Source organism: Megalops cyprinoides, chromosome 7, assembly GCF_013368585.1.
Source record: "Megalops cyprinoides isolate fMegCyp1 chromosome 7, fMegCyp1.pri, whole genome shotgun sequence".
NCBI classification, from domain to species: Eukaryota; Metazoa; Chordata; class Actinopteri; order Elopiformes; family Megalopidae; genus Megalops; species Megalops cyprinoides.
This window is the reverse complement of record NC_050589.1, coordinates 16,650,933-16,661,155: the sequence shown is the minus strand read 5'-3', so window position 1 is coordinate 16,661,155 and position 10,223 is coordinate 16,650,933.

The following is a 10,223-nucleotide window of genomic DNA, read 5'->3' as shown; positions in this document are numbered from 1 at the left end:
CTGTATTTTGGTTGTCTGGACTCAGGGATCAGTCCTGTCACTTGCCCAGACAGGTGGAAATAAATAGCCAGACTTACTTTCAGTGTCTTTGCCCTCCTTTCATTTCATTTTTCCACCTTCCTGAAGAATCTGCAACTGCCGACAATGAAATTCTCCTCAAAAGTAAAATACAGAAAAAAAAAAAACTTGAGATTCAACTTCATCACTGATTCATCTTTCCTGAGAGGAGGACACGTTTGCAGAAGAGCTTGAAGTTAGAGGTGACTCTAAGGAGAAGCCAATGACGACCATGAGCTACCACATTATATCTGACATTCTTACAATTACCATACAGCCATGCTACAGTCTCCTAAATAAATTTATCACGAGTGCAAGTCACAGGTGTGCCACCCAAAACAATTTCCTGTTTGGAACAAGATTTAACACAGTACTTTGTCTGTACATTATTATTATTTTTTTTGTTTTTGTAAAATATAGATAAGCACTAATACCCAGAATCTGTTCCTTCCTCACCACATACTCTAGCAAAAACCTGGTACGAGCTATCATCCTCTCCTGTCTGGACTACTGTAACTGCCTGCTGTGCTGCCCTGCCTGCAAGTATGATCAAACTCCTGCAGCTCATTCAGCATACTGCCTTTCAGTTAGTCTTTAACGTCCCCAAATTATCCCACATTTCACTTAGTTGCCTAATTGTGTCCCTTTTTGTACAACATTTCACAGTTTCATTAAACTCATTTTGGACCAGCCTTTTGGAAATTGCTCTGGACAAGATGTGAATGTAAATGTGGCAGGTTCCCTAGGATAGATATATTATCAGAGGACATTGAGGGACAGCAAAAAATGGATTTTAACCGTGGTTGTGTGCAGAATTGCTTGTGGGAAGGTATGTGACCACCCTAAATTTTTACCCTCAGCTCTTTTTGCCTGTCTCTCACCTGTCACCATCTTCAGAGTCTGGAGTAAGAAGGGCTGCAAACTTGGATCAAAAGCAATGGGCACAGAGATTCAGACACCCACTCCAATGTCCACATATGTGCTTGGCAGTTTTTAGCAAAAAAAATGGTTGATAGATAGCAATGCATCAATGTTGTGACATGGCTAATATTAAATACATGCTGTCTTGATGGAACAAGATTGAAGGAAAACTGAAAGTAGGTGGAGCAATACTACACCCACTTGAAAAACACTGGCAGCTCATCAAACAGTGGGCATACATAAAGTTGAACCCTGCCAAACCAAACAAAGCCTTTAGGATCACACTTTTTCCTCTCTTTGTTCCCATCCACCTCATCTCAGATCTTAGATGACACTTCATGGTTAAATGAAGGAACATGTGTCATGGCAACATGATAGGTTTAAATCGCCAAGAGTAATTCCATGAAAAATAATCTATATATTATCACTGAAGCAGTAATAGTTGGATGTGAAGTCCAGAGCAAGTGAGCTGAGGGCCAATTCCAAAGAGTTTTCTTCGTACCATTTCCTTCATGGGTTTCTAACACAGGATGTTCACAATATGAGTCTACACAGAGGCTGTTATGTCCACCACACATTGCAGTAGTCTGCCAACTATTTCTCCATCTATCTTAGGCATCAGGTTTGCTAAAGCTTATCCCAAATGAGTTTCCACTCCAACCAATTATACTTGCACAGCTGCTTAAGTCTTCCCACTAGTTCCACTAGACCCAAATCCTTTAAGCAGATACAATCTAGTTCCCTATGCAGTGCACCCATCTGACTCACAAACCCCATTCCATACCAACTGTCAACAAGCCTCCTGTCAGGCTATTGGGTGGAAGGACCCAGATGCAGACCGGAATGCCAAACCAAGTATTTATTTGACAGCAGGCCAAAAACAGTATTCATAAAACAGTCCAAGTCAAAACCAGAAAATCTACATACAGAAATCCAAAATCATAAGGCAAGGTCAAATCTGAAAGTACAGGCAGAAAGTTAAAAAAAAAGCCAGAGCAAGATAAGATATTTCTGAGCAATAAATTCTGGGTTATAGAAGAGCTAAAACTGAGAATTAAATTGAAAACAATCTTGTTTTTTTTCTGTCCAGGGTGGCGAATTGGAAAAGAAGGTGATGAGAAAGAGATGAAGAGAGACATTGAGAAAGCCCACAGGGAGAGAGTAACACAAACGATGATGGAAGGAGATGCACTAAATCAAGTGTTCTTTACAGGGGAGGACAGGGCAACAGTACAATTTAAAGAGGAGGGCCATTAGTTTGCTAAGGACAGCTTTATCACCCTCTGAAAGAGATAGCTTTCCCATTTAGCTGAATGAAATTAAGAAATCACCTTTAATGGACAAAAAAGCTATGAGATTAAGGAGGCAGCCATACAACATGACATTGACTCACATGGCGTTAGTGCTCATGTTTGTACATTGTGCTGAACAGTTCTATTCCATTTTTAAGAAGAAAAAAAAATCAAATAATAGATGTACTCATAAAAGCACATTCTGCCTTTCTCACACATGTACAAATACATATACCTGTGAAAGTATACGCAATCAAAACATTAAATTCACTAAATTCGTTTTTGGAATAATGCCAATTCTTGGTCTCCCACTCATAGCAAATTTTCATAATGTCACTTGTGCTATGTGTCACAGTCCCCAATCATTGAAAAGATTGGAATCAAATTATTTCAATGAGCATGCTATAAACATATCAACAGGCAATTTTCCATGGATGATGAGGCAACCAAGCAGGAATTTCACTCAGAGAACAAAACTTTTTCTTTCATTTCTTTTCCAGCCAATAAATAATCACATTAATTAAATAAACGCCCCTGAAAATAATTATGAAAAACATTCTGAAATAAGTAAATACTCAAACATTTAAATGTTTGAAATACAATGCATGAATGAAGTGAGAATTTCACATTACATTACATTATTGTCATTTAGCAGACACACTCACCCAGAGTGACTTACACAGTGGCATGAAAAACTTGCACAAACAGGACACCACTAACCATACATAGACAAGCATCAGTGCCAAACATAGTGCTGAGATCTTGTGCTAGATTGAAAGCAACATGTATGACTTAAAAGCTGTATCATTCCAAATATAATGCTAACACATACCACAACCATGTAAGTAAACCTCAACATGCCCACTTACATTTTAACATACTTTGTTTCATGGCTATGACTGAAATGCTTTATATCCCCTCCAAGTCTTCTGCATTTAAAGACCTTTCCCTCAGCCTAGATACTATAGGCTATTTCACTGATAGAACTTCTACTGTCAGAAGCCTTGAGGTAAAGCCTTGACAGCCAGCTATCCTTCTCCTCACAGGTTGCAGTGGTGAGTCAGGCATGCAGATTTTTTTATACAACATCTGAGGGATCTGTTCGTATATCACTGTGTACTCCACACAGCTCCTAGTTCAGGCCCTCATCCTCTCACATCTAGATGACTATAACTCCCTTCTTGCTTGTCTTCCTGCCTATGCCAAACCCAGAAATCCAGAAACCAGCTGCATAACTTGTCTACAACCTCCCTAAACATAAACAGTCAGTCCTCAGTCAGATCACTACATTTAGTAACCTTGTGGCAAGTAACTGTCCACTCCTGACAGGGTCGCTCCTTTCAGCCACAATACCTGTCTGTACTGGTCCCCCAGTGATGGAATGAACTTCCCATGGGGGTCAGGACAGCAGAATCACTGACCATCTTCTGACACAAACTAAAGACCCACCTCCCCAGACCACATATCAGCTCTACTTCAACCCCCACCCCTAGCACCAGCTACTTGCATTACTTGCTGCTTATTAACTTGTAGCATCATGACGTTGTGGATACTGTAATGTAGACATTGAGATATATGGTAGTGCATCTATTTGACGTTTCTTAGTTTTCTAGGCTGTCTACTTTCAGATTAGCATGGGTTACCTTAGTAGTGGTAGTGCTTGAATGGTGTTGTGCTCACACCAAATTGTCTGGGAGCATTGTTAGCCTGGTCTGACAGTGTTGCTCATTTAAGTGTTCTGTTCTCTTGTGATGGAAGTTACTCTGGATAAGAGTGCCTGCTAAATGAATGTTACATTCCATTAAATCACATTCAGGGGAGGATTTATCAAATGACAAATGTGTCAGGGCTCAGGCACGGACTCAGACGCGGACCACGAGTGCTCTGATTCCAGGTGTTTATTTACAGAATAGTCAAACAAGCCGGCAGTTGAAATCAGGCAGGGTCAAATTACCAGGCAGGCAGTCCAAGGGCAAAACAAGGATCAAAACCGGAACAGGTAGGGTCAAACTGTGAAGGCAGGCAGATGTGATGATGATGTGTTCATTTTCCATTATCCACACATTATCTATTCATTTGTAATTCTGTTTTTAAGATAAACTGTGAAACTGTGGGATCTAAATAATCTGGCTAGGTTTGATTTTTGTGAGTGGAGAGTAGTGTATTTCTATTACTGTTGATATTGTGACACCACAGACAGCAGGCTGCTGGGAAGGTTGGCATGTGTGATAATGTGCAGTCAACAGCAACAAATATGATGCCCACAGTGAAAACGCCGGGTGTTTCTTAACTGCACAAAACACAAAAACAAAGCAAAAAAAAAAAACAAACAAAAAACGTAGCTCCTCTAGAGTTTACCTAACAGTACTGTTTGCTACCTATCCCTCCAGGCAGTTAAGCCACGTACTAGAACTTACTAACTGGGGGGAGTAGTCAAGGGACAGGCTTAGGTCTAAGCACAGCATGGGTACTCATCCAAAGAAAGGGTCAAATACAATATTTCCAAACAAGCATGCTCTAGAAAACTCCACACAGACATACTAACAATAGTTCTAATACCCCCACCCACACAGGCAAATGAGGTCCTTTTATCACCCCTTAATGAGGACCTATTGACTCCAGGTGTGGCCCATCCCCCTGTTGCTGCTGTTGTCTAGGAAGGGGCAGAGCCAATAATGCCTAAAGTAGCAAGTACCATCCATAACACCAGCCCCAGTTATGGCACAATATATGATAGATTTCTGAATGGGGAGGCTTTATAATGAATACACAGTAGAAGATAAAGAACTGTTAAAATTACTATTTGAATTAATATTTCCAAGATGAACAACTTGTACAGGTGCGGCCAGGGATGTTCATCATCCGTACCATCTGTTATCGTGATTCCCCGTCAATTAATTCTAATCAAATCTGCCTAAATTATGTTTGCTAACAGATACAGAAAAACATATTTGCTCACATTTGCAGGATTGGGATCTTATTGGCTACTGACCTTCTACAGGGACTAGTAGGTTCAGTGACTCAGCCAGTGGGGTGGCTCCAGTTATTTTCTGTGCACAGTTGCTGATTTTAAATGAGATAGTTGTCAGTGCCCCGGCATCTGAGCCGGATTTGTTTTTGTTTTCCCTGTCCATGTGCTTTTGTTTTCCCTGTGTTCCAGCCCTTCCCTGCTCTCCGCCCTGTCTCTGCCCACCTGATCACCTGATTGTCCCCACCTGCCTGCCTGCGAACCTGCATCCCATCTTCTCATCAGCCTCATCCTATATATTCCCCACTTGCGTCTGGTCTTGTTGCTAGTTTGTCTCAGTTCTTCTATGTTGCTACGAGCATTTAACAGAGCAAAATAAGCCAGATTCCTTTATTTACTTGTGGGAGGAAAGCACTCCTGGGAAATATGTAACAGCAAAGTGTCTTTACAACCCTCTGGTGCATTGTCAGCATTGTTTTTCTTTCAACACCAGGTGAAAAAGACACACCTGCTGGGATTTTCCTTCTATCCTCCATTAAAGGATATAGACAAGCAACTGATGCCACTTGCATGAAGTGCCTGTGGAGAAATGCCTAATAAGTGTGTGTGTGTGTGTGTGTGTACATATATTCCTTTTTGATGGAACTAGCTTTAGAACAAGTAGCTCCCATGGGGGAAATAAAGTTTTAATTTTCTCATTCATTGTTATTTATAGGTTCAGATATGCCAATACAATCACTGCAGGGAGATCAATGTTAAATTGGTTGATTCATTAAAGCTTGAATTTAATGGCGCAGTTGGCAAACACACTCAGCACACTTGTTTGGGAATTGGATGTTTACAGAGTTGGTATAACTGGCCCACATCTGCAAGTACTTTGCCCAATGTGAGGGTAAAGGGTGGAGATCAGAAAGTGCAGGGCACGGTTATGAATATTTTGGGCACTGGGCCATTTTTGCACAGAGCAGTAGGCACTTTCACACATTGGCTATCCTGTCAATTTGATAGGAAGCATTTGCTTGCTCAGGTAAATGCTGAGGTATATGGGAAAGGCATCTGCTGATGAAACCCAGTTTTTAATGGAGAATTTTACCAATCCAGTGACAGCCTCGGTTATTTATAATAACCCAGGCTGACCACAGCAGAGGGAAAAAATACAGCTGCAGCAGACAACCAGGTATGGATCAAGTGTAAGTGAAATGATTGAAGTCTGAGGTGATATTTCCAAAGTGTGGCAGGGAACAGAAATCCCAGAATGAGATTTCAGGGGGAGAATGTCAGACGCATTTTGAAATCCAGCAGAAGAAACCGACCTCTGCCATGTGCTCAATGTTTAACCCATTTTCCTTCCTGTTGTTTTAAAGGTGACAGCTGCATCATCCTTCAATGCCACCTAGTTATTCAACGGGATCAGGTTGGGTTATTCCAGTGCACTTTGAAGTATTTGCCAATTAAATTCTGCTCCCTGTAAGGTCATATTGCTTGTACCCATGTGCAGCTGCAAGCACCATTGGACAATGGTATCAACTCACAGTCAGGAGGGCCATTCTGATTCTAGTGCCATCTATGCCATCAGCTATGTATCTTGTACATCTTCTATACAGAAAACAAGATGCTGAAGAAGACCTTTTTGTGTCATTTACAAAAGAGTCAATGATATCCTGATAACAGTAACATAACACAGCATTAGATCAGTTGATTCAGATCAGTCATTTTCATTTCAACAAGAAAAGCTAGATACATCAACATGATGAATAGGTGACAGATATTGGTAATACTGGTAACTGAATATTCCTCTAAAGAACTACTAAAGTTGTGGTCAAAGTTCAGTCCTACAGCAGTGTTTAATGTCTCAGGTTGTCTGACTTTTATAACATACACAGCGCACAGCACAGATGATGTGCATGTGAGAGTGGGTTTTGGATTTTTACAAATTAATGATGGTTAGACCATACTGTACCTGAAATAAATAAAATGAATTTGAGTTTATATTCCTGTCTTCTGTTACGCCTATCTGTGTAATTGTTTAACTGTTTAAGGGCAGAGATCATTGCCAACTGCAATGATTTCCTTTCATCTCATACAAATGTCTTGCAATGTCTACCACATACCAAAAGCTGAATTCCTGCTCCAAATCACCATTAATTAAGCGAGAATAACATGAATAGAGGATGCACACAGAGCTATACGTACTCATTTAAATGTGGATTCACATATATTAATACATAAATGCATAATAAACAGACAACAAGCCCTGGATTTTGTGGTCCATTCACTGCAGGGTAATATTTCATGATTACAGTGTCTTAGGGGCCACCTGAGGACTTGTGAATACAGCATGGACATAGATGTAACATTGGACACATTACGTAGCTGAGTGCCCAAAGTGAACAGCTTACTGCCAGCACTGAGCATAATTTAATGTGCAGATCGGTTAGAAATGCACGAACAGTTTGTTCCCTTGCACTCCCTTCAAGCCAGTTCGAGCACTGCTAAATGATTTGAATTGATTATCAGAGCAACCAGGAGGGTGGCGTTCCCTGAAAGGGCTAAGCTGATGTAAGGGTGTGATTACTTTACCATGGCATATTAATATTTTTATATTTTATTCATATGTACATTATGTAAGTCCATAAATGGAAGGCTCAGACAGTAAGACTGCCTGCTCCTAGCATGGACTGAGCCCTACTCCCCAGGTTCAGAACCAGCTGTCATCACTGACAATGACTGGGAACCCAACAAAAAAATGACTTTGTTGAACCAGGAATAGGGTTCATCATTGGCACCCTGGGACGAGTTATGCAGACTGAGTGATAAGATGTGCTTACCCTCCGATGGCATTTGCTTCCTGGTGCACCATGGGAATTGCAGTGTGGAAGTAGTCATGCATGCGCCTCATCCCACACTCCTAAGTGGCTTCAGCAGTTGCCATTGCGGTGGTAACAATATATAATAGGCAACTACTAGAAATTGGGTGATAAAAATGGAAAAATAAAATAAAAAACTCAATAAATGGAATAAATTGTAGATATTCTTATTCAGGGCAACTTGCATAGCTTTGCATATTATTCATTTATACAGATTCATTTTTACTAAGACAATTCAATTAAGTGCCTTGACCAACTCACAAAAGCAGTAGGTCAACCAGAGAATTAAACTATCAACCACTGGGTTACTTGCACTGCTCTTTCTCACTACGCTACCCTGCTGCCACATATTAAAGAGCAATGATACCAAATAGCCAACTAGTAGGTGCATCTCTCAAACCGATCTATACATTACATTAAATTATGTTGCATTACTTTCAATGCATTCTGTGAGCTGCTCTCCTTCAGTGCTCAACTGGCAACTGTGCAGCACAACTGGTGACATGAGGTGTGAACCACGTCTAGAAAGCTGCAGTATTCACTTTGGACTCCTATTGGGAGATGTGACACTGTGTGCGTGAACTCATCCGAATGGCAGACTCCAAGGCAGCGACGGAAGGTTTGATCCGCGAATATCACTGCACGAATAGCCCTAGTGTCATGACCCAATGACAGGGGTAGCTGACAGTGGATCTCGTGATGAAACTGAGGCAATGGGGCGTGCTGCAAGCCGGTCAGCACTAGCAATCATTGGGCAAATGAAGCAGGGCGGTGTAAAATGGAAGAGTGCAGCTCACACTCAAACTCACAAAGAGTTCTATTACTTTTTTTTTTTTTGCCAAATACCAACAGCAGAAATTTAATTTGACTCTATTTTTGTCGCCGTGAAGCTTTTTCTTCTCATGATATATATTTTTTTTTCTCTCACTGGGAAAAAGGAGGACATGTAAAAAATACACTTTAATGTGCTGTGAAACTGTTGCTATCGGGATAATTGTCACAAATTCATGTAATGCATAAATGAATCCTATGAAAAGAGCCTAGAGCCAGCTTCACTGAGGATATCAAGACAAAAGTTTTTAGCAGTTAGTTTATTTTTGCAATTTCATGCTTTTTTGCATCTCAAATTTCTGAGGAAATATTTTATGTGCACAGCAATAAAGACCTTAATTAAACCAGGGAAAGCAATTTTTATGCAGTTTTAGTTTAGAGAAAAACATCCACTTTAATTTTCCCTAGATTTAAATAATTACCATGGAAGTTCTGTTTAATGTTATATGCATGTATAATGTGAGCAGTGGACTGTCCTGTGGGACAAGGAGAGATTCTGCTGTTGGATAGTAAAGATAGGTTTGATGAAAGGAGTGCTGTGGGAGTCTTCGTGGGATTCATTTGGACAGTGGGATGCAGGGCATGTACAGTAGTGGGATATTAATCAAAGTGACTGGCACAGGCAGCCCTCTGATCCTAGCGCTCTAGACCCCATCCAAGAAGAGCAGAGGCAAACTGTCATTGATAGTCATACCAGAACTGGCAAAATACTAGTCTGAAGCTGATCTAGTTTGTCAGCAAGATGGTCCTGCTTGTAACTGTATTCTTTTGGCCTGGTATCTTGTTTTCACATTAAATCTGCATAGTGGGGAGTGGAATGGAGTGATAACTGCACAAGCATGATAAACAGAGATACATAACTTTGTTCTGCTTGCTATAGTCATGTTATCTTTTTTCCCACATAAATTTACTGTTGTTAGCAGCTAAAAATATCAAGCTGTATTTTCAGGTACGTGTAAAGCATAAAGCAGAGAATTGCTAGCAGCCTCTCAAGCTTCCAAATGCATGCAGGACGCATAAAATTCATTTAAGAATAGGCCTACAAAGGTATGTGTTTTAATTTATGAGGTTTTATTATATTGATTTTATTATTATTATGCTTTGTGCAAGATTTTAAGATAGTACAAGTAAATATGCAGAATTTGAAGGCCATGCAACTCAGACCAAAAAATAACTAAAAGGTTGTTGTGCTAATCAGCTGTCATTCGGGTTTCGGGTCATTCGGGTGTAAACATTATTTAATCAAGTTTATTAAATAACATACTTCTAACGTGTGCATCATATTTG